General features: G+C 37.9%; 1 protein-coding gene across 1 annotated transcript in view; it reads right to left on the reverse strand.

Annotated features, from left to right (window-relative positions):
* Znf438 (zinc finger protein 438) overlaps nt 1–23,800 on the reverse strand; it is a 150,230-nt gene extending 126,430 nt beyond the window's left edge. The window contains exon 1 of the mRNA XM_034509668.2: nt 23,398–23,800. The gene's annotated coding sequence lies outside the window, so the exon portion shown is untranslated. The remainder of the gene's footprint in view (nt 1–23,397) is intronic.
* Between the last annotated feature and the right edge of the window lie 1,570 nt (nt 23,801–25,370).

Genomic DNA, 25,370 nt, shown 5'->3' on the forward strand with positions numbered 1-25,370 from the left:
ATTTACATATCCAATGTATAAATCAAAGGCTTCTCATACAAAAAAAGACACTAACATTTCACCAGAAAATGGCTAGAAAAAGCAATCTTTGCTTTGGATAGGAAGCCATTGGGCAGGATAGGAAATTCACACGCACAAAAGAATGTGGGTATGGGAAGTTAGGTTCGCTAGTCTTTTGAGGTGCATTTAAAATGCAAGAAGAGACTTTCTGTGGATTAGTAAACAATGATGTTGCTCAAAAAGCATCATCCTTTATTTCAAATAACAAATTCTGGATATAATTTGTAGGCAGCACAGGGCACCTCAATCATCATGAACATCATCTTTGCCTTCAGTTTTATTTCTTGAAAATGGACAGCACAAGTGTCAACAATCTCTTCTCCCAGATGCTAAACTATGAACCTGATGAATATTAAGTAGCTCTCTCACAAAAGCATCACACTCTGGTTCCTCCAGCAGTTGATTTCTTCCATTCTATCAGGCTGAGTCCTAATGTCTTGCAGAATCAGATATAGGAGCTTGAGGCTTGGGTTCTAAGAACACAGCAAAGCTACCTGCATAGTTCATTCTGTTTACTCACCTCTGCCTGGAGAGCACCCTGTAGTCCCATAAGACAGCACAGTGCCTAACCCAGAGTAAATGCCACACAAACTTGAATGACACATAACAGACACTTGCTATTTACCTGCCTGACTCACTCAAGTTCCCTGGACAAAGTCATTCTTAGTATAGCCCCTCAAATGCAAATGGACTTTAAAAGCATACCATTTATACCTGTTAATACTTTCCTTGAATGTTTTTGTATTTATTCCTGGCATATTTTGTTTATTAAGATAAGGCAACTCCTGAAAACTTCTCGCAGATGTTCCTGAAAGACAGGGAAATAAAATAATTCTACCTTTTTTGTTCTCAATGTAATGACCAAAGAGGATACCCAATACAATCTGCACAGCCTTTTCTCCATGCTGCCCTGGACAGGCTTTCTTGATAGCGCTTCCTTTGTGATACAGCCAGAGCAAAGACTTTCTTCAAAAAGAATCATCCCATGATTGCTGTGGGGCTTTCATTCACCCATCGCTGTGTTAGCTCCTTAACTATTGTGGTATTTTTATCACTTGAAAGTTCTACCAAGCCTGTTCTTGACCGTGATCAGTTAAACTTTGAAGAAATCAGTGTAGACCACATCTTCTCACTGATTAATTCTGAGTTTCTAGAGTTTTTTTTTACTGGGTTACTAGAAGGTGGGACTGCTGACCACAGGGGAATTATGGCTGACAGGGTACAGGCGGGCAGCATTGATGCAGCAAAGCTGAGAAGACTGTGATCAGTTGCTGCATGGGGCTAGCCGTGGAGGCAGCACAGCTGGCAGGCAGAGAGTAGCTGGATGAAGCGCAGGAACTTGGTGGGTCATTTTTAATATTTTCCGCAACAAAACTGCATTAAGCAAAGATAAAACTTTTTTTAAAAATCCTCAAATACAATGGAAACAAAAATTTTTAAGAAGTTATTTTTCTTTGTTTGGGTGTGTTTCTGTTTATCTGAATGAACAGCAAGTGCAGACAAGAACCCACAGTAGCTGTCTGAATCCTTGGAACTGGAGTTAAACCAGTTGTGAGCTCCCTAATGTGGGTGTTGGGAATCAATGCAACGTCCTCTGCAAGAACACCAAGTCTCCCCAGCCCTGGCATACGGACTTAAATATTCTTGCTGGCATACTGACACTGAGTCAGAAGGTTTATGAGTCTGAGTCCACCCTTGCTTATACAAGATCCTACCTGTGTTCAGCTATTACATGCAGCAGGCCATAAACCAAATGAAAATCGGAGAGCAGTCTGTTAGGAGAAGAGGTTTGATAGAAAGGGGAAAGGGATTAAAAATAATAAGGAAGAGTAGATCGAAGTACATGGTATATACAGAGTGAAATTGTAAGAGAAAAACAAGTGTCCAACATACTGTTTCTTATCTGTGTAGTTAGCAACTTTCAACTTTTAGTCCCCACTGAACAAGTAACTAGCTTATATAATTAAGAGAAAAATATCAGCAGGTGTTTTTAAGAACACTGAAAATAAGTAACAGGTAGTAAAGTTTCCTGTCGAGCTGCTGGAACTGAAAAAAATATTAATAATTTTAATAGCTATAAGCTATATCTACTACATTATGCAAGCTCACTATTAAAAATGGAAGTTTTTCAGATAATAAGAGTGAAATAATAGTCCAAACCCAACACTCAGCAGATAACATCTTAGAGGATCTGAGCAGCCATTATAAATCTCAATGGCTCAAGTTAGAGGTGTACTAGCTACAGTGAGTGTAAAGTGGAAGAATGAACTCTGCTACTTGAAAGTAACTAAAAATATCTGCTAGAGAAGAGTAGTCATCAAGGCAAAGAGACTGACAGTGAGGGGTGTGGCTTTGAAGCTGGTATGGTAAGTGGCTACGGGTGCATTCTGGTGCATTCTGGAAAGGAGAGTGTTAAGAACTGTTTAAAACAGCCCTAGCATTGTGACTCCTTAAGGAATGCCCGAGTCTGCACGGTCGCATCTGACCTGTTAGATGTGCACTCACAACATTCCATGTATCCTAATTTCTGGACCCAAGTCCAAGCTGACTAGGAGCTTCCTGAGATCTCACAACAACAGGGGCACATGGGAAGCGTGTCTCTAGAGCTGTTTTAGAAGTTCTTGGCACATGATAAATGAGCATGTATTTGGCAATGAGCGGAGGCAAGAACAACTAACAATGCTGAGATATTATAGGATGAGCCCAACCAAGGTTGGAACAAGAAACAGAAGAACTCACCCAGGCTGGGCACCCCAAAAGAATCTGCTCTAGGTCCTTCAACGTGAGCAACCACTTGCTTAAGAAAGGGTGAAGTTATTTGAACTTTGCCATGTGTCAGCGTATGCCAGAAGCTGAATCAGCACAAATAAAATCATGGATAATACACAGATTGTTTTTACTGCCTGAAGTCTCAAGGACAGTCTTGAGGATACCCTGACACCTGTCACTCTTCCAGCCTGGTCTGTGAAGGGGACTTCAATTTATCTCAGAGCTGTGGTGAGATAAAATAAAATAATAAACATAAGCAGCCTGGTAACAGGAAACATATATTACCTATCTCATTTATACTTTGATGGTCACAAAGTGACAGTCTTCTGCATGGTGGTGAGCAAGTCCCCGAAGCGACATTTTAATGTTCTTTGGTTGGTTAGGTTTTGTGAACTGTTACATAATTAATAAAATTTAGAGTTATCCAGGACAAACAAACGAACAAAAAAGTCCTCCTTTTTTTGAGCTTTCATGATTTAACAAGATTAAATCATGTTTTACAGTCAAGAAATAAAGATGTAAATTTTATTAACATAAGATTAGTAACAACAGTTATGAATATAGACTACCAAGCAAAAAGAAAAAAACTGCCAAAACTTGAAAATTACTCTGGGCCTTTTATTTTAAATAATTATATCCTTTAAGTATAATATATTTCCATTTCACTTTATAAAATTTAACTAAATCATTACAGTTGGCAACAAAATCAGAAAATTGTCTCTATGACCAGCGTAGCTATTTTACTCTGAGTAATGATAAAAGTTTTGGCAAACTACAGAGTGCTCTTCTTACAGTCTTTGAAAAGTTACATGATACAGATGACTTTGGAAACTGAGGATTTCCACTACCTGGCAGCAATCAATTTTCCATTATTCAGTTACACTTCAGAACTATGTAAGGATTGTGTTCATCTGCAGTCATACTCAATAACAGCAGATTCACTAACAACAGTGTGTCTGATATTAGATGGAGATTTACTCTAGTAGGCATTACCATGAAGAAATGACTCTGAGGACCCATGGACAAAAGAGGACACTAACAAAGGAAAGCAGACAAACAAGTAGCACATTTGGAGCCATTTTCAAGGCCTGCTTGCACTGAAAGGAAATATAACAGAAAGCAGGAAACAATACCAAACAAAACAAAACCCCCACAAGGACCTCCCCTTTAAGGAATCAAAAAGGAAATGTTCATGGACATCACTATAATGTTTCAAAGACAAAACTATACTTCCTAGAGCTGGAAAATGCCCTATGACCACATACTTCCTGGTTTCTTTATTTCATGAAGTCTAAATTTTTAAGGTGATTAATAAATTTTCTTCAAACCACCACATACAAAAGTGACTTGTAAACTGTTTCTCAAATCAACAAACTTTGACATTGTTACTTTAAATAAACTTATTTTGTAATAACTTTAGATTTACAAAATCTATGATTAGTTTCTGTATACCTGTTACCCATTTCCCCTAAAGATAATCATGATACATTTCTCAAAAGCAAAATTGAAGCTGATATATTACTATGAATTAAACTATAAACTTAGCTTTTACCTGGTTTACCCATTGGCATCTTTTTCTCAGTTTCTATGCACAGCCTTGGGTACCATGTCACACTTAATGATTGTTTTCAAATGCTGTACATCTTGGTATATGTCCCACTTCTGTCTAATAACAATATACTAATTATAGTTATTATATAAAATTAAACCTAAATTTTCCTGGAGAATACAATTACTGAGTATTAGGGAAAATTACAAGACAATTCATGTAAGCATGGTGTTTCTACTAATGTTTTATCTGAGAGAGAAGCAAACAAGTCATTGGAGAAAAGTATGCCACAATGCCTATTTTGCCAAGAATACTAAATCATATTAATAAATAATTTATGATGCCAAATTACTTAATGTCCCAGGAATATCTCTTTAAGAACATACTGTCACTTTCTGATTTTCTGAGGCTCTTATTCTCATCAGATATGTAGTAAATCTTTAAATTAATTCTGTAATAGGATATGAAGTTAAATTATGCTCATTCAGGTAATCTACTTTTATCAAGTAGACACAAAACTACTTTTGTTTTTGACTTTCACTTTTAATTACTGTATGATATTTATAATAAAAACAGCTAATTTAAGAGAAAATGATTGGCTGCTTATTACTAATTCAATCTTTACTTTGAAAGGAATAGAATATAACAAAATGTTCCAGAAAAAAGAAATGTCACAGTGAATAAAACTGGGAAAGCGGGATGCTTTGCATTCTTTTCCACATGTGTAACCCTGTGAGAACTACTAAAAGTCACAAACACGCAATTCACACTGAGGGCAAAGACTTTCCGTGAGAAACAGTGATTAAGTGCTGGGTGTTGGGCCTATCTGATTTTACCTCGACAGGGTTCTGTTAAGAGTCCCAGACTGGTCTCAAACTCTCAGTCCTCCTGTCTTGGTCTCCCAGTGCTGATATTACATGTGTGTAATATACCACAAACAGGCTCTGAAGGCTTCTGAAAATACACTTGCCTGATAGTAATTGAATGTGGGAGTTTACCTGAGATGGTCTAACTTATTATGCTCCCACCTAGTGTAGCACATATACTAAACTTTTTATTTTCCAAATGAGTTTTTTATATACTTGCACGAAAATTAGCCAGGACTTATTTACACACTTTCAGAATTTGCCATAACTCCATAGAGCCATGTGTGAGACTCAGTCGTCAACATGCAGTTACATCTGAAAACACTAATGTAGCCCACATCTCAGTTCTACAATTGACACCTCCTCCTCAGACAGTACTCAATGCTCTTGCAGTAGAAGGTGGCTGAATACCCAGTGCTGCTGTCCTGCTTTATGCTAGCTTGGAAAAAAAAAATACATGTCACAAAAGCAGAGAATGTGTTTTATACAATACTCAATAAAGTGTAACTCCATCTAGATAAAGTAAGTTCTAAAACAAAAATCTCCTCAGCTTTAATTTAAACCATTTTATTTACACAGTCAAAGTGCAGTCAGTGATGCTACTTTGCTGGCTGCACAAATCCAAGAAATTCACAGTCAATGATGGGAGCTTTCTATCAGTGTCAGATATGTCAAACAGAAAAATCAGTTAAGTCCTACATTTGGCTGTTTCATTTAATTAATGAAATCAAAGTAAAGCTTCCAGAAGTTCACCCTGTACTCATTTCCTGTGTTTGCTTACTAACATTCAGCTAAAAACAGTTCCAACAACAAAGATAAAAAAAAAACAAAAAAACTACAGTCAGTTTGCACTAGTCACAAGGAGTGAAGCTTTAGGAAGCTACATGGACCATGAATTAGTGATTCACTAGTAATTTTAGAGCAGCAGCTCTCAGCGTGGGTCATGGCCCTTTTGGGGGTCACATATCGGATATTTATAGTACATTATGAATCATAACAGTAGCAAAATTATAGTTATGAAATATAGCAATATAGAAATACAGCAATGAAATAAATTTATGGTTGGGGGTTACTACAACACAAAAAAAACTTTTAAAAGGCCACACTGCTAGAAAGGTTGAGACCCACTGGTCTAGAGGGTACACTGGGAGGCTATGTCCCTTTTCAACAGCTGATCAAACTAATCACTGCTGACCATAAATTTTTATTTCTATACACATTATTTAACACAATCAACAAACTATAACATAAGACTGAATGAAGCCTGCATAGAACTTGTGCTTTCTGTTAGGGCACATCATATCCTTCTTCCACTTAGAAACACTATATTTCTATATCCCATAGTCATTTCAACAGAAAAACCACTAATACACTTCAAACACAGAAAAACCCAGCACTGAGTAGAGGGCAAACTGGCACTAGTTTACAGTGCAAGCAGAAGGTGTATGCTCTTCTGGGAGCATACAAAGCAAGCAACCTAAAATCCAAACTCTGTGCTTTAAAAAAAAAAAAAAAAAGGCAGAGTTATAAATAAATTTTAATAATACAGAAAAGTTCATAAAGTAAAATCTGTGAATACTAAAATCAACTGCCTTTAATTTCATGGTAATAGCAAAACAAACACTGAGGGAGCACAGCATTAGAGTAAAAACAATTCTCTGGCTAAATTAAACTATTACAGAGCAGAAACAAACATAGACTTCGTTAGGGTTCACAAATAGCTCACAATTCTGTCCATATACACTGTAATATACCATCACTAGTCAAAATGGAAGCAAGTGTATGTTACAACAGCTTTCACAGAAGCATATGAACCCAATCAAAACATACATAGGCATCAATGCTGAAACAGTATTTTTGATATTGAGTTAAACAACAATATTCATTTCATCACAGCAGTACTTGCTTTTGTTTCACTACAATGGAGTGGGAGTTTGTGTATGAAAGTATGTAAGTGTTTCTTCCAGACAAGTTTTTTTTTTTTTTTTTTCACTGAACCTAAATCTCTCCGTTTTGGTTAGGATGGCTGTTAAGTAAGCTCTCAGGATCCTTTGTCTCCTTCCTGCAACACTGAAACCACAAGCACAAGAGGTCATGTCTAGATTTTTATGAGACTATTGGAGATTTGAACTCAGGTCCTTGTAAATCAAATGCTCTTATCTATCTGGCCATTTCCCCAGCCTTGAGTCTTTAAGAGCCACTTTGTAAAATCATCAAGAGCAATGACAATTTCCAATAAGCACATAATCTAAAAATCTTGGTTTCATTTTGAAGTTAAGTCAGCTGGAAACACAGGCTAATGTTATCTCCCTCCAAGTGTTCAGCTGAAGCTCTAACTCCCACTGTGAAGGCCTTTGAAGGTAAGTCCTCTTCACGGGAAATGGAATTAGATTAGGTCACATACAAAAGTGAGTCTATATTCATATTAGTTTTCCATCCCTGCCCCTTTCTTTCTCCCTCTCCATAAGATCAAAATCAAGCCTCTGCACCTAGAAAGGAGCCTTCCCCACGTCTGTCAGCACCTTGACCCCTATACCCTGCATAGAGTGATACACGTTGTCTGTGGTTTTTTTCTAATCAAGATTTGGGTTTTTTATTTAAATAACTTGTTACAGCATCATGAAAATTTACTAACATTTTCAAGACTTCTAAAAGAGATACAACTTCTGTGAAAAGCGTTGTTTTGTAAAAACTTTTGTTGAATAAAAATAATCCACAGAATAAAAACAATAATACCTATGAAGATATATGGCCTGGAATATTTACATATTTAAATATTTTAAAAAGCTAAATTTATTATAATGTAGGTTAGTTAGAATCAGCTTTTAATTTACCAGATAGCTTAGTATATACAAATATGAAATCATATTTTAAATATTTAAAATTCTGATTTACAGCTAAAGGTAACTTTAAAATCAATAATTTCAAATTTAGTAACCATAAAATTCAATTTGGAAATACTCAAGTTTTATGAAATAATAAAAAATAATACAACCACATTTTAAATGCATTACTTCAATTATAAATACTCATATTTAAGGTTAAGAAACTAATGACTTGGCAATGGTAATACATATCTATAATCCCAGCACTTGTGAGGCTGAGGTAAGAAGGTGGTAAATTTGAAGCCAGACTAGGCTACATACTGAGACTCTATCTCAAAGAGAAATAGAAACTGAACGAACTGATAAATTCACTTATATTTTTTGACTGTTAAGAAATTCAACAAACCAGCTTTTATTTGGTGTTTATCAGTACTTACAGTACATTTATCAGTGCTTATAGAATAAATTTGCTTTTAAAATATGATCTTTTTAAAACTTTATTATAAAAGAAAAGCTTGGAAATAAGCAAAAACATCACACATCAAAATTAACTAGATCCAAAGACCATGTCACTTAATGGACTAAGATATACTTAGAATTGGAATTCAAAATGGAAATAAAATATTATACATGTTTATCAATAATTTTGACAAAACAATTTTAAGTTAAGTAATTAAAATTTTATAATATAGAATTGTATTTACTTATAATTTATAATACTAAAAATCATAGTTAAATGTTATTTATTTTCTATATAATCTCAATTTGAACAATAAATTAAGAGGTTAACCTATATATGATAGTTCATTTATCTGAAATTTAATGCCCAGATGCTGGAAAAGTGGACATGATTAATATTTACCATTAAAGAACTTTAAATCACACAGATTACCCTCCATAGTATAGTGGACATTATCCAGCCAGGTAAAGGTCTTACTAGAAAAGACTGGTGTTTTTTGAGGAAACTCGTCCTCAACACCCTGCCTGGGTTTCTAGCCTGCCAGCTCAATCCTGCATACTTTCTTCCTATCTGTTTATCTATTTACTAGTTCTCCTAATTCACATACTAGGGAACCAGTTCAGTATTCTAACATCAATACAAGAAAGGGAGAAAAAGGTCAAGAATTTGTCCTACTTCTGTAAACTGTATCACTGAGTAACCAGACAGCAGATAAGGTAAAGTGTCTATAAAATATTCTAACTGCTAAATGAGAAAGTAAGGGAATAGATTAGTGAATGAATGCACGAATGAATGAATGAATGAATGAATGAATATGATAAACACAACTGTCAGCTAAGATCTTAAGATGCCAGACCAGAAACCTCCATGCCATTTAGTTTCCTGTCAGGAATTCTCAGGCCTTCCCTGCCTCAGATTGGATACATCAGAATTTGGTCATGGGTCTCTGTAATCAGTGATGTAACAAGTCTACCACATGACTCAGATCAGTCATGCTTTGCCAACTTCTACACAATACAGATAAGAGCCAGAGCCTCAGTGTGCTGCCAATTTGACCTACAGAATTCAAGAAAGCATAATAGTCTGTACCACAAATATGGAAACACTGAAGCTCAGAATGGATCAAGAGTCAAAGTCAAACTTTGCAGGTTCTTCAAACTGCATGGACACTACAGAGACAGGACAGTAATCTAACACTAGGAATCTGTGAACTAATAAGCTGACTAATGTGACAAAATTTATCAATTCCTATTAAGTGTGCAAAAATAGGAGTCTAGATTCTGTTAAGAGAAGTGCACAGAATTCTCCAATAAAATAATTTAACTGGGAAAATGAATCCAAAGCAATCATTCAAAGTCTCTGAACATTTTTCTATGAACATACAACAAATGTATAAATATTCATTCAAGAAAAACCACAAAGTCTCAGCAAGAGCTAGTTGGTGGCAACTGAACCACAACCTGCTCCCTCCTAACTTCTCCCATGCTTCCAGCTGTGACCTATGAAATAACTCCAGGCAGGCTCAGTCCTTGTCCCCTCAGCACTGCATGCAGCTGCCCCTGGGAAGGCAGAGTGCTGCTGGTCTTTCCCTAGTTCTTTACTGCCAACTGCAGTCTGAACAGGCACTGTTCCTATGCTCAAAAGACCAGAGCTCCTTTTCTCCAGTAGCAAAGCTGCATGCCAGGTGCAGCAGACAGAGAATCCAGGAATTTAGCACTCCTGCCCATCCTGATTCCACACCCAGATAGACAAGGCAAGAATGTTCTTGCTCTCAAGAGCCCTGAGAAGGCAGAGCTGTCAGTTGGGGAGAAGTGAAGCAGTACCTTTGCCCCAGTTCTTACACAACGGTACAAGCAAGGTTCCTCCAGGAAGAGAAGCAAACTGGAACAACAGGCCTTCAGGACAAAGAGTTCAAATGCACTGGCAGAAGGAAAACCACCACACAAAAATTCAAATCACAAAAAAAGAAGTGCCATGAAAAGTAACTGTGTGCATGATTAAAAATAATTTTCAAATTCTATGCTTCTTCCCCTTTCTCTCTGTCAAAGTGTAATTCAATAATACAGGAAGCTTGCAGTTGTGCTGCTGAGTTACCACCCTTGGATGATGTGTACTTGCTGTCAAGAGTAGACCATGTTGCCAATTCACATCCACCAATGAAGTACAGAAAGACTAATACAACTATGTACATTTGCATGTTCTCCTTTCTTCCAGTTCCTTCTAAGGGTAGATTATATAAAATGTAAGTTATCATGATGTACTTTTGATTTTCTCACATATAGGGATTTAATATATAATAATAGCACAAATAAAGGAAGTAAAATGGAGTTACATATGCAGGGAGGAAATTCTATTTTGCTTAAGTTTGGTAGAAATCAAACAAAGACTCTTCAAGGAACAGAGTAAGTCAGCAAGTCCTCTGTGTCTACTGATTATATGTCTTTATTTTCAACGGACTTAGAGTTGAAAATATCTGGGAAAGGGCTGTGGCTGTGCTTAACATGTGCAGACTGTTTGTTCCTTCTTAGTATTTCCCAAACAAGACAACAGATTAGAATGGCTATTTAGCAGCACTTACATGGTATGGAGCCTACAAATGATTAAGTACACAGAATGGTGTACATATGGGATATGTATATTTGCTATTTTCTACAACAAACAGGAGCATCTATGGGTTTTGGTATCTCCAGAGGGTCCCAGAACAAATCCCCAACAGAAAGTAAGCAACAATGAAACAAACAAAACAAACAAACAAAAAATCAACAAGCAAAACAAAAAACATTTAAAAACTTCAAGATATTATCAATTAAATAAAATATCACAGGAATCAAAATGCCACACTAAAAGAGACTAATTTCAAGATACTAAGAGAAAATGGTAACATTAAAAAAAATAGAAAGAAAAGACATGAGCCCTTAAGAAAACAAATGGTAGGACTATGGCCAATAACACCCATGAACCTTCAACAGACATGAAACACTCCACAGCAAATCCCATGCCATATCCAAAACAACCCTCACTAACTTAAAGAGATTAAGATCATGCAGTATATGAACCCAGTAGATTGCAAATGAAAATTACTATGAGAAAGAATTTTCAGGAATAAATATGAAAATACTTTACCAATAAGAAAAAAAACCCAGACTCCTAAATAACCAATGGGTTAAAAAGAAATGATAAAGAGAATCAGAAAATGATTCTGAGTGAAAACTAACGTGCAACATTTCAAAACAGACACTTCTGAAATACTGCTAAAGAAAGGAATGAAGAGATGACAACTGAAGCTATAATAAATACCAATTTTTTAAAAAAAGAAGCTCCCATTACCTTATACTTGAGAAGACTCTAGAAAGAGTAAGTTATCCCTAAACAAACAGGAGAAAGAAATAGCATGGGTAAAGTATAAACAAACTAAACAAAGAGGAAAATCAACAAGAAACAAAACTGTCAGAGGATTAGCATTCTGGTGATTGTAATCACAGATTATAATGGGCAGGAAGACTTATGAAAAATAAATGACAAAGACTGGCTGGACAGAGAGCTCAGCTATAAAAAAGTATGCACTGCTAACAGAGACCTTAGTTTGGTTCCCAGCATCCACATCAGGCAGCTTCTAACTCCAGCTCCAGGAGGATTTACATGTCTAGGCACCTGCATTCACATGCACACACATATACATAATTTAAAAAGAAAGAAAAGATAAAAGAACAAACAGACAAAGAGAATAGGGTCTTCAAGAGGCCAAAAGAAAGTAAGAATTCATAGGGGAAATTTGTCCTTGAAAAGTACCAGAACAAGAGGCTCCAAAATCCTTTCTAAATTCCAATAACTTTAACAGTGAAGACATACCAATATTTTACTGCTTAGAACAATTCCTATGTTGGTTTCATTTTTCAGACTCATGACCATCAGTAGTTTACTGATGGGATCTTTAACTTTGGAGAACATTTTTCTGAAAGCCATATAATTTATTAAAACACTTCTTTGTTTTCTAAATCTGCTTAAGGAAAATAAATTTCACTGACATCAGTAAAATAACATACTTGACTCTTACCAAATCAGAAAAGTCAACACTATAGCCATATAAGCACCAGAAAAAGCACAAGTTTAATGCAAATAACAAAACCCCTAAAATATATGTGTATCCAAGCAGCATCAGCACAGTATAAAGCTAAATAACTTGTAGCACAGCTTTGGAGGTCTAAAGCATGTATCCTATAGAAATATTAAGCATGAATAACCCAACAGGAGATAGTCTATCAACATCCTGTGACACTGTAAGCCTAAGACTACCATTTAAGCTACATCAAGACAGGATACTATTGTTTCCTCTGGAAAAGGCAACCGCTCTCTACCACCACTAGCACTAAGTCCCAGGGGACAGCACCTGGTCATGGACTTTGTTCTTTCCTCCAAGGGCATCCCAACTCTCCATTCCTAACTTGATGGGCTAGCCACACTGAACTTCTCCCTGCAGGGTCTTCCCACTAATACACATCAGAACCTTCCCTTCCCGTTACTGTGGGAGATCTCCACACTGAGCTGCCCACTCCTGCTGCAGGGGTTCTCTTACAGCATACCTCATGTGTCACAAACTTCATGGTGACCGTTCCTGTCAATCTCCCCCTTAAGTTCCACTACCTGAACAAGGATTCATTTAACCCAAAACTTGTAACACTCTTTAACATTTTGAAGACTTTTAATATATTTGTTTATATGGAGGAATTTTCATAAGAAAAACTATTTTAATGCTTCTAAATTTATTCTGTTGAATTTTTAACCTGACCTATGGTAACTACTAAGGAAGGAGTGATTTTTCCAAAGACTTCTCTACTTTAGAATTTATCCCTGGAAATTATTCTTGGGGGAAAAATTTAGAATTTCTTTCCTGTTGCAAGTTTATAGTCACTTCAATAAGTTTTCAAATTCCAGCAAACCAAAGTCTACTTTCTAACTACTAAACCGACCCCTTTCTTCTATTAAATCCCATGACATTTCTACAAGCAACAACATGCCAATCTCAGATGTGCATCTGTGTATGATTTTTCTTTCCTCTTGAGCTTAATAACCACATTTCCAATTGTTCATCCATGTTAAACCAAGTGTCAGGATGTTCATCATTTTCAATGTTAAATGATATTCCATTGCATAGATATAACATTCTGTTCATCTATAAATCATTTATTGGTAATAATTGGTAAATTTGGGTGGGCTGTACTGATTACTATAATAACAGCATGATGACTTTTAACATGTAAGTATTATGTGGCTGGGTGATTTTATTTATCGTAAGTAGCTACCTGGAAACAGAATTGCTAGGAAACTACTTGCTATCCCAACACAACAGACAACCTGAGTACAAACTGGAATCCATGTTTTAAAACACTCCTACTGCAAGGGAAGTAGCAATGAGAATCCCCTGGAAGCTAGTGGGCCAACTAGCTTTCAGGATGCAGCCCAGTAGCAGAAGACAGAAGACAGAGACCCTGCCTCAAAATAGGTAGAAGGTGAGACCTAATTCCTGAAAGTTGCTCTCTGACCTAGACATACAAACTCACATAAAAAGACAATATTTTATACTTTTCTATTAAGTCAGAAAAGACTAGTACTGATTTAGAACCTAGGTCCTGGCCAGATTTTACTAATGCTGTATAAATATGTTATAATAGCTCCATTAAATATTTAAAAAAAAAAAAACAGAAAACTGCATCTCTAAGAAGTTAAAAGGATTTCATACTAATACTACTTTCTAAAATATACATGGTTCCTTTTACTGTAAAATATACAAAATACTCAATTAGGACCAATAAAGACTTTCCTGAAAACAGATGGAGCCCATGTTCTGTATCTAGAAGTCTATTAATTTTAATTATATGAATTTAGTAAGAAAAGGGTAGTAAGTAAAGTCCTCATGGGAAGATACACCACCTCATATGCTGTATGCCCTCTGTGCAGCAATATACAACTTGAGTGTGCAATGCCACTTGTGGCAAACTTCATGCCTAAGGATTAAGAAGATATAAACTAGGCTGGGAGAGCATGGCCTGAGATGACCTCAGGGATGTCCAGCTCCAAGAAGGGCAGTGTCTCAGTTCAACATAGGGCTCTTTCACACTGTGAGTTTAGAGCCTGGAGGTCTTTGGGAGTAACCCTCTGAGTTGCTTCAAGTTGCTCCAACTCTAAGCTATAAAGGCAGTTTGCTGAATTGCAAAACATAAAAGGTCAGAAAACAAATCTAGAGGAAGCTATAGCCAGGAAGACCATATATATATATATATATATATACATATATACATATACACATACACATATACTTATCAAATGTAAAAGACAGGGTAAAAAAAAATAGGAGAATGAATAATGAAGCTGGGAAGGGCAGGGTAAAAACAGGAAAGGGTGTGGTGTAAGCCAATAGTCTGGGTCAGGCCTCTAGTCACAAAGAAGAATTCCTATTGTGGAGTAGGTGTGTCTCTACTTAAAGGAGCAGCAAGCAGCAAGATTCTTCACCTAGAAGTAGTCAACTGAATAAGTAGTCAACTCTTGAAAGCCATCATCTCTTGTCTTTCTAGCTCTTTTCGGTTTTCTTTAATTCCCATTACCAATCAATTCTCCAAAAACTAGCAAATGTAAGAAAAGTATGACAGATCTTGACACGATTCTGATTCAAACCTTCCAATGTTTTCCCCAAGGCACAGTAAAACTCTAAATCCTTTCAGCTGTTCTAATTGATTACCACTCTCCTCTGTGCTCACATTCCCCAATGCCAGGGATACTCCAATTCTTCCTAGGAGTCAGTGCTGTTCCCAACCTTGGGATGTCCATGTGAATGTCCCTGTATGATTATGTCCCTGGATATTGTCCTGTGCCTGCTCAGGTAATTTCCTTCTAAGAGCCTTTTTCTGGTCACATTGTTTAAAAACAGCATCTGTATCACTCTTTCCCTTCCCTTCTTCATTTTTTTTTTTTGGTAACATTTACAATTTCAAATTTTATATGTGCATGTATGCATGTCTATATACTTGTCATGCTCACATGTGTGTGCACACACACACACTATTCACTTCACCACAGAACTAATGTCTATCAAGACAGACACTATTTCCATCTCTTCTTTGACTTAAGTAGCAACACTATCTACAACAGTGTCTGAAAGAAAAATGCTTAATAAATATTTAATGGATGAATGAATGAACAACTAACTTAAGCTTCCATTTTTTCTCTACTTTCTTGTCTATTTTCTCTTGTGTGTTAACAAGCATGCTCTCAGCTGCATTCCTTTTTCAACATAATCTAGAAACAAATCATACAGCTTTGCCCACTCTCTGACCTTAAATTCTCAACTTTGTGTTGGCTTCTATTTCTATTAGATACCTATGCATCTATGCAATCTGGAAATCAATGTTATAGAAAGGCCCAAGTAGAAGGAGTATGGACCCTACAAATGTACAGCACCCCACCTGGGTCAGTCCTTCTTGTAGCAGCTTCCAATCAGCTCCTCTCTTACTTCCCACAGAATCACATCCAAACTTCTACCACTTTTCCAGGCTTCCTACTTAGCCCTCACTAAACAAATTACATCACTTCTATAGAAACAAAGGAAAGGTTATTAGGTCAGACTCCCTCAGTTTCCTCCTTCCTCAACCAACAACCGTTTCCGAGTCCTCACCTCCTTCCTGGCATCACTGAGGAAGCAATGGCAGCACTGTCACTGACCTTCAGCCTTCTGCCTTTTTAGAGATCTGACTTCATTTATCCACTCACCCTTCTACAAGTTCTTTCTCTCTTCTAACGACCCAGTAACCATGCATCCCCAAAGTGCTTGATGCACAAACACAAAGACCAAAGTTAGATCAACAGAACCTACTCTACCCTCCAAAAAAAGCCAGACATGGTGGGGCTTGCCTATATTTACAGAAAGGGGAGAAAGAGACAGGTGGATCTTGGGACTCCTTGGCCAGCCAGCCTGGCAGAACCAGCAGACTCCAGGCCAACTATAGATTAAAAACTCTATCTGAAAAAAAAACAAAAAACAAAAAACAAAAAAAACAAGGTGGGAGCCAGCAAGATGGTTCCTTGGGAAAATGCACTTGCCACCAAGGTTATCAAACTTTGGTTTGGTGCCTTAGGATTCATATGTTGGAAGGAGAGAACCATTTGCAAGCTGTCCTGTTTCTGTGTGTGCAAGCAGGAAAAGAGGAAACGAGTTTGAGAGTGGAAGAAGGAAAAGAAAAACACTCAAGGTGAACAGTGCCTTAGGACCAATAATCGAGGTCGTTCTCTGGCCTGTGCACATGTACACAGACATAAACATAGGCATACACACAAAGAAGTTACACCAAAACCTTTGTTTGTCTTCTCTAATTTTGAAATGAATATTCCATAAGTTTATTTTAACATCCACACAGAAAAAAAGATTCTAACTAAAATATATCACTATGAGATCAATTCACAAAAAAAAAAGCTTTATAGTACTTCCAGTACTTAGATTTTCATTTCGTTCTGAAGAAGAAACATACTAAATATTAAATAGCTGATATAATTTAAATAGTGTTATAACACAATAATTATGGTAAAATGATTCACAGATATTAAAAAATGATCCAGCCAATCTTGTCATGCAAAAAGCATGCAATAAAGTCATTAAACTTGTAAACTGTTAATAAACAATGTCTAGCTAGCCTTCTGAAAGTAGTCAATTCTAGTTGTAGATCTAACAACAAACCAACAAGCTTTTATATATGTATGTAATTGAACAACTATAAAGACTGACTTTGGTGGGTACATGATACACAATACCTCAAGAAAGTAGACAAAAGGGGGGGGCTTTCCAGAATTTTTAAAGAACTAAAGCATCTAAAAATAACATATAACTTTTAAATATTTCACAAAGCAGCCCGACTCTTAAATATAAAATAATCAGGAGAATGGAAAAAAAAACACAGAAACAACTTATATTTTTTACACACATTTTTTAAGTTTCAAAAGAAAAGCAAGATCACAAATATGTTGTATTAGCTCAATAGCTATCATTGATATGCTAACATGTCATTAAAAAGTATATATTCTTCAAGAAAGAAAGATTGGCTGCAAATAGGTAATCACAAAACTGGTTTTCAATTGTCACACTCAATCAATTTTTAAAGTCTATTCAACATTTCTCAACAATTCAGTTGAGAACTTCAGCCAGTCAGCAACACTGCCTTGCTTTGGAAACCTCAAAGCCAGCCAATCTCCAAATTCCAACTTTAAAGTCAGCCAATCCTTCAACTATGTCACCTTTGAAAATTAGCCAATTTTAAACGTCATACTTTCTTTAAACGCCTGGATTGTGGTGTCTCTTGCTTAAGTAACATACAATCCCATCTTTCCTTTAGCTCCATTTGTAGTGATCTCTTCATGCCAAAACACAGCTAATATTTTGGCTATTTGAATATTACTCATTTTCTTCTTGTGGGTAAGAAAAATATTTGTTAAAACAATCCAGTTTCATATAAGGTAAAATTCTTCAAGACCCTTTACATATAATTATAACCATCCTTGCCTGCAACTCTTCCCCACCCTTAAGACTTACAATCTCATACTATCAACCCCAATCAGTGGATATATTATATAAAATATTAAAACATCTGACTGCTAAAATGAATACCAAGAATTAACTGCTATCAAATAATCTTCAAACAAAATAGCTGCTTAATAGTTAAATAGCTATCTTTTTCAGCTAATAAAAATGATGGCTCAGCTTGGTTTTTATAAAATACAAAAATCAAAAATCATATACTATATTTATTGGAGCAAACTGATAACCTCTTGCTTACAATTTAGGAAATAAGTAACTATCACCACAAGTAAAATACCCCTTAGAGTAGGATAAGTCTGTTTCAGAAGGAAAATACATTAACCTCCATAATATCGTTCTGTCTGTAGATTAGCTCAGCATAGAAAAAAAAAAAAAAAAAAAACTAAATTTGAAGCCACATTGACAAGAATACTAGAGACTCGGGTTCAAAGGGGGCACAAATGGGTGTCCTCTCCCAAACAGGACTCAATCAGAAGAGCAAATGGTCTGCTTCTACAGACTTCCTTATATAGCCACAGGCAAATACTAATCAGTCTACTTTTGTAGACTGCTTCTGGACCTACATCTTCTCAGAAACAAAATTCTAAATAGCAAATCTTGTTACTGTACAGTTTAGCAAAATAAGGAATCCAAATCAAATTTGGGCAAAATCACATACACTGACTTTACCAAGTGACTCAAGCAGGGACATCAATATAAGTCCATGTTCCAAGAGACCAATGTAGTCAGAGAATAGATTTGGTGGATTTAACCAAAAGTCAAGTTCATACAATATGGGAATATTTGGAAAGGCAGTATAACTCAATGGAAAAAATAAAAGTACATATTATGAGGTAAAGACCAGTTTCTTCATTATATGACAGGAATAATAGCTATATATCACAGGATTCTTAGGAAGATAAACTGAGTAACAGTAATAAGTAACTTTAAGTAGTCCCAGATATTAAGACTTAACTCCAAGTCACTTTGCTTTTATCACTAACTTGTCCTGGCACAGGACAAATCTTTTGACCTGCACCTATTTTCTTACCTGTCAAATTATGAAGATAATCTATGTCCTCCACATCTTACAGAGGCTGCCAAAAATCACATATAAAACTGATACAGAAAAAATATGTTTGAAAATTAACAATTGTATAACCAAGTAGCTAATCCAGTGTGTAATGAAAACATGAAAGAAATTTGAGGTTGAAGAGATGGCTCAGTGGTTAAAAGCATTTGCTGCTCTTGGAGAGGACCAGGGTTTGTATCCCAGAACCCTCATGGTGGTCACAAGCATCTGTAGCTCCAGTTCCAGAGGTATCCAATGCCCTCCTCTAGATTCCATGGACACTGTGTGTACTTGCATACATGCAGATAAAACAGTCATACACATAAAATAAATCTTCATTGCTAAAGCATCCATTGAAAAAGATGAAGGAAAGAGAGAGATGAATGAATGAATGAATGAATGAATGACAAGTATTATGGTTTAGAGCTCAAATGTTTTCCAAAGGCTCACTTGCAAAAGGTTTGGTGGCCAGCCTACAGGGCTGGAACTTCTAGGAAGTGGAGAATTCTTCCACTATAAGTTCCTCCCCACACCAAACTGTGCTACCATGGGCCTAAAGGAACAAGACAGAAGGTGTCTATATATCCATCTTAAGGGTTGGATAACAGAATTCACATTCTATCACATGGACCTTTGGCCTGACACACTTATGAGCAGTGGAAACCTGCCTAAGTAGTTCATACCTGCCCCCTCCACTGCCCACCGCTTGCCAAGCAACAACACTTCAAACCAGTTCCTTATTTTACTAGTGAGCACTATCAACACTGAGGTACCAGAACTGGAAAAGTCACCATTCCACAGAGATAGGCAAATATCAGAATTTTTTTCATTTGGTAAAAATTTTATCAATGCCAAATAAAACTAATGCAGATTTAGTAAAATATGCAAGACTTTGAGTAGTTCTTTTGTTCGAAAGGACTCTTGGGGAGCTTCCAATCCATCATGCAATTGTGTAGGCCTTCTTTTGCTCCTTTGCCCTTTTCACACCCCATCTCTCAACTGTAGGGCAGGGGAAAGGGGCGCAAGAAGCCAGAATGAGCTCATCAGCATGTATTTATGCATTTCTTCTACTCCGATTCTATTCCCACAGGTTTTTCCTCATGCTATGCTCCTCCAGAAAGAGAATCATGTTTATCTCCAAATTCCCCAAACTTAACCAATACCCTTTATATAAAGTCACCCTTACCAGCTATGAACGAGTCAATGGAAGAAGAGTAGACATAGAGATGTGAACGAGACAAAAACCTCACTGGCTCTGAACCCAGGACACCGTGGAGATGAGATACAGAAGAATGGATGTTAGCTGCAAACACCCAGTCAAATAAGGAAGAACCAGCCTGCACAGTTTTACCATGCATAGTTCCTTCTCTTGCCTCTTATTATTAACCAAGGATTAGAAATGAACAAAATCAGTCTGTCTCTTCAAAAATATGTGTATTTCCATCCCTGGCCACAGTCATTTCAAATCTACTCAACATGACAATGGAGTAGTTACAGACATTAACCTGTATGGACATTAGAGTACTTGGGTGTGAATCCCACTTCCAACACTCACAACCTCATGGCAATGGGCAGGGACTTGACATAAGTGGTCAAAAGCCTGCCCTACTAGATGACTTAAGGCAGCTCCCTGTGCATCCATTTTCTCATATACAAAATGTAAACAGGAAATTCTTAGGACATACAACTGTTTTAAGGATTAATGAATATATGTAAAAATACTTAAAACCCTTGCCTGGAATACAGTTCATATATACATTATGCTAATTATTATTACTATCATTCATTATTGCTACATCTAACAAGCATCTAGAACTTAAAAACTAGACTTTTATTTCTCCTCCCAAACCTTTCATCTCAGAACATAGCACCACTATTCTCCTAGTTCTTCCACCCCAAGCCTGGAGAGCTATTCCTTCTCCTTTCCCCTAGTATCCCTGGGGCATCAGTAAGTCTTGTCAGTAGTCTGAGTTTCAGCTCTTAATGTCACCTCCCCAACTGCCTCAACCAGCCTAAGGTACCACACCATCTCCCTTCTCAAGGAAGCCACAGCACCAGCCTCCTCCTACCCCCCCCCCCCCTTTCAGGACACCTCCACCACTCTAGGACTCTACAGTTAATTCTCCATGGAGTAAAGTAGAAAACAGATGCCAGTCCTATGACACAAACTGTCTTGTGGCTTTTCATTAACTTCAAAGTAACATGTCTACTTTGCCAGACTCAAAGATCCCTCAGCCCTATCAGATGTTTCAAGGTTACAAGGCCAACACTTCTTTCTCCATTCTTACCATGCTCTGTGACAGAATAGACATTTGGAACATAGCCTCTCAAATCAGATGACCTAAATTCAAATGGTAAAAATGACAGCAGTGCCAAATAAACCTAATGTAAATTTAGTAAAATATGCAAGACTGACTCTCTAAAGCTTTTAGCTTGAGCACACATTAAACATGTGTGCTAGTTTCCTAATCTATAAAAACAGAGGTATTTTTTCTTAACTAAAAAAGTAGTTGTAAAACATTCAGTGTTTACAACTGTACATTGCATATGGTAAGCTTTGCAGGCCAGATGGTTATACTGTCTCCATCCACTACATTCAACTAGAGAATGAACCCAGGCCAGGAGCTCTACCCCTCAGTCCTATATATTCCTCAGTCCTAGTTCTATTCAGCTTGGCCCTGGACTCCATCTGTAGCCAAGGTACTTCTTAAACTGTATTTCTCCTGTCTTAGTCTCCCAGGGAGCTTGAATGCCACCACTTGGGCTCCTGATATGCTCCTATCCCACCTCAGAACAAGTCAATGTCCCCTCCCTTGGACAGTCTGCCCTAAAGGACTCATTCAAACCAGCCTTCACTGATCCTCACATCCCTCCTCCCTTTCTTTCGCTGCACTTATACAAATAACTTTGTATGTCCATTGCTTGTGTCTACTTCTCCAATGTCCTGGGAAGTCAGCTACAATACAGACTTCATTTGCAAGTCTGATTCAGAACTTGGTACCTCATCATGGGTGGGGTCTGATGCAAACAACAATGCCATACTTAGAAAGCTGTTCTCCCTCGAGGTCTCATCTGATCCTTGTAAGAGTAACAAAAGCTGTATAGCTTTTATAGCTGTATATCATCTTCCAGTTTAGAGACACACTTTTTTTTTAAAAAAGTTCTAAGATTTAGGTGACTTGTCTTTGGAAAACTACTAACAGGAGAATAAAACTCAGAAGCCCTGTTTTGATTCAAAGGGTCCTCTGTAAGAATTTTACACTCTCCACTGAAGTCACAAAAATGTGGCCTCTTAATCTACTGTATAAGTCCCTCCTAGGGTGTGTATATTCCCTTCAAAGTTCCTAGGGAGTACTTGTTCCAGAGTTTGGGAAGTGTTACAATGTTGTAACTAACTCACTCATCCGAAAGCAAGACTTTTAAACCATATAGGCAACAAGCTGACTCTACGCATTTGTGTTGAGTATAATGTATTAGTTCTGGGCTGCTAAAATTTTTTCTGTAAGAGCCGGACCAGGGGAACAAGTATTGCCAGGATCTCTTGTGATAGTGGTACCAGTTATTTCTTGATTCCTGATCAACTGATACCATAGCTGAGATACCTTCAGGTTCAAAAGTCATGATCCGATGGGTTGGAATAAGTGTGTGTGGGTGGCAAAGCCCTGAGAAAGATCCTTACATACAAATGGATTACCACATTCCTCAGAATAATAAATGGTGTTTTAACTGTTATGTAGGATTACATAGCTTAGTTTAGCTCACAGGGATTCAAGACATTGCAGCCCTATGGAAAGGAGAATAAAAAAGGCTTGAGGCAACACAGCATGTAATTTGTCATCAGCGACATGGGCATTCGCAGGATCCCAAGGGAAGAGGGACACCGGGCAGCTAGTCTTTGAGTAGGTTCTCCATCCCAGACTTTATCAAAGAATTTTAAGGAGGGCCTCGCCAGTTCCCCGTTCCCAGGCCTTAGTCGCCCGCCCCAGGCTGTCACAGGCCAGCGGGAAAGGTGCGAGCCAGGCTCAGGAACCGCCTCGCCTCCATAAGCTGGCGCTGCAGGGAGGGCGCGCACCCACTTGGGGCGGCCACCAGCCCGGCGTCACGCTCGGCAGCTACCGTGGGTCCCCAGGCTTCCCGGTGCCCCGGTGCCCGCGGCCAACACCGCGACCGCGACAGCGGGCAGTCCGCAGGCCCCGCGAGCCCCGCAAGCCAGGAAGCTGCAGGATCCTCGCAAACTTACAGTTTTCCTACTGCGTACGCGTCACGGCGGGGTGACGTCACGGGCCAACTTCAACGAGGTCAGCCCGCGGGCGCGGCGCTCCGGCCTAAGCCCCGCCTCCAGGGCGCGGAAGGAGACGCCCCGTCCCGCCCTGCCTCGACCTGCGCGCAAGCGCACACGACTAACTGCCGCATGCCTGGGAGTTTTGCAGGCTGGCGCGCTTAGGCGGCCACTCTTCACCATCTTCACACAGCCCCAGAGGCGAGAAGGTCGGGGGTCGATCGACATAAGGGGAGAGACCACGGGAACAAATCAAGTTCTCGCTTGGGCTTGGGCAGGCGAAGGGTTCTTACGTAGTTCTTCCTCAAACACTGCCTTCCTCCCCTCACCTGTTCACTAAAACTGCTACAGGTTTGGTAACAGACACTGCTCTCCGCCGGGGTCATAGGGGCACGTTTCCCATGGTCCTTTGCGCTGTCTCACTTCGGCCCGACCCAGCCACGCCCGCCCGCGCCTGGCCAGACACGCCCACCAAGAGTAGACCCCGCCCTTCCAGAGCAACCACTGAAAGCCCCGCCTCTATCAGACACGCCCACGTTCGACTAGACCACGCCCCTAGACCCGCCCTTCCGGCTCCGGCTTTTTGCTGTCTCCTGCCGCAGAGCGGCCACCCTCCCTGTAAGCTCCTCACTACCTATTTCAGAAGGAAGCATCGTTTACTCTTCTACTGCGTTTCCCTTTTTGGACCCAGGAAACCTTTTATAAGTCACCTGTTAAGTTTAACAAGTAGTGACCTGTGAAACTTTCCAACCAACCACCCATGAGGAAAGCCCTGGATAAAAGACTACTGCAAAGAAAGAGCGGAGTGGACTACAGAATCTGAAGACTTGGAATCGGCTTCCTAGGAACCTCACTTTACTCCTTTAGACTGAAAATAGTAAACCTGATTTTTAAAAAAGCAGTTCAAACTGTGTTGGAGCTAGTATTAGAAGAGGAAATACTAAATAAGACATATATTCGGTATATAATTAAATATATATATTCAGGATATAATTTGTAGGCAAATAGCCGGGTCAGGGATTTTGTGTGGCAGCTCCTGTATCTAAATCTAAAACAATGATTTGTTTACACTTTACTTTGGGAATGACGGCTGGAAAATGGTAGCTTTAAACTGGAGATGAAAGCTGGTTGAAAATAAACTTCACTAAAATGGAAGGAGAAAGTTGAGTTCCGTGCCAGCCTAAGCAACAGAGTTCTAGGACAGTCTGGGCTGAAGAGATCTTGCCTCAAAAAAGTGAAGTACAACAATAATGTATTCCAGGAAAATAAACATAATTCGTTTTAAATAACTTAAACTGTGCATTTAAATGCCATACAATGTTTTGATTCTTATCAAATGACAAAAATTTGTAGCCTGTACATAATTTTAACAAAGCTTTTATTTTGTGCAACAATATAGAAAAAATATCATTTTAAAACTTCCACATATCTTTACATTGTGGTATTTATTTTTCATTAAGAACAATTTTAATATACCATGTTTTCATTATGCACATATTTGTAAGTCTTCTATATCATTTCTCAAAAACATGAATTTTTCTAAAGTAATCTTCTAACTAATACCTGAGATTCCCCCACAGGCAAATGTCATATGTAATTTTTTTTTTTTTAGAGTGGAAATACTATGTACCAAAAGTGTTAAATGTTTTTAGTATAAGTTTTAGTAAAGGACTTGGTAAAATATTACCAAATGGATCATTTGATTGTTCAGTGTTATTTCCCATAATGCCACAAGTATGTTTGTGTATATGTGTGTGCATGAGTGTGTATGTATGTGTGTGTGCTGGCCTATATGAGTACCAAGGTAAACACGTGGAGGTCTGAGAAAAGCCTCTCTTGTGGTCCTAGCCTTATACCTTGTTTGAGGCAAGGTTTCTGTTAGTTATTGGTATGCCGCAGATTAGCTGGCCCAGAAGTTTCCAGCAATTCTCCTG

Source organism: Arvicanthis niloticus, chromosome 8, assembly GCF_011762505.2.
Source record: "Arvicanthis niloticus isolate mArvNil1 chromosome 8, mArvNil1.pat.X, whole genome shotgun sequence".
In the NCBI taxonomy this organism is placed as follows: Eukaryota; Metazoa; Chordata; class Mammalia; order Rodentia; family Muridae; genus Arvicanthis; species Arvicanthis niloticus.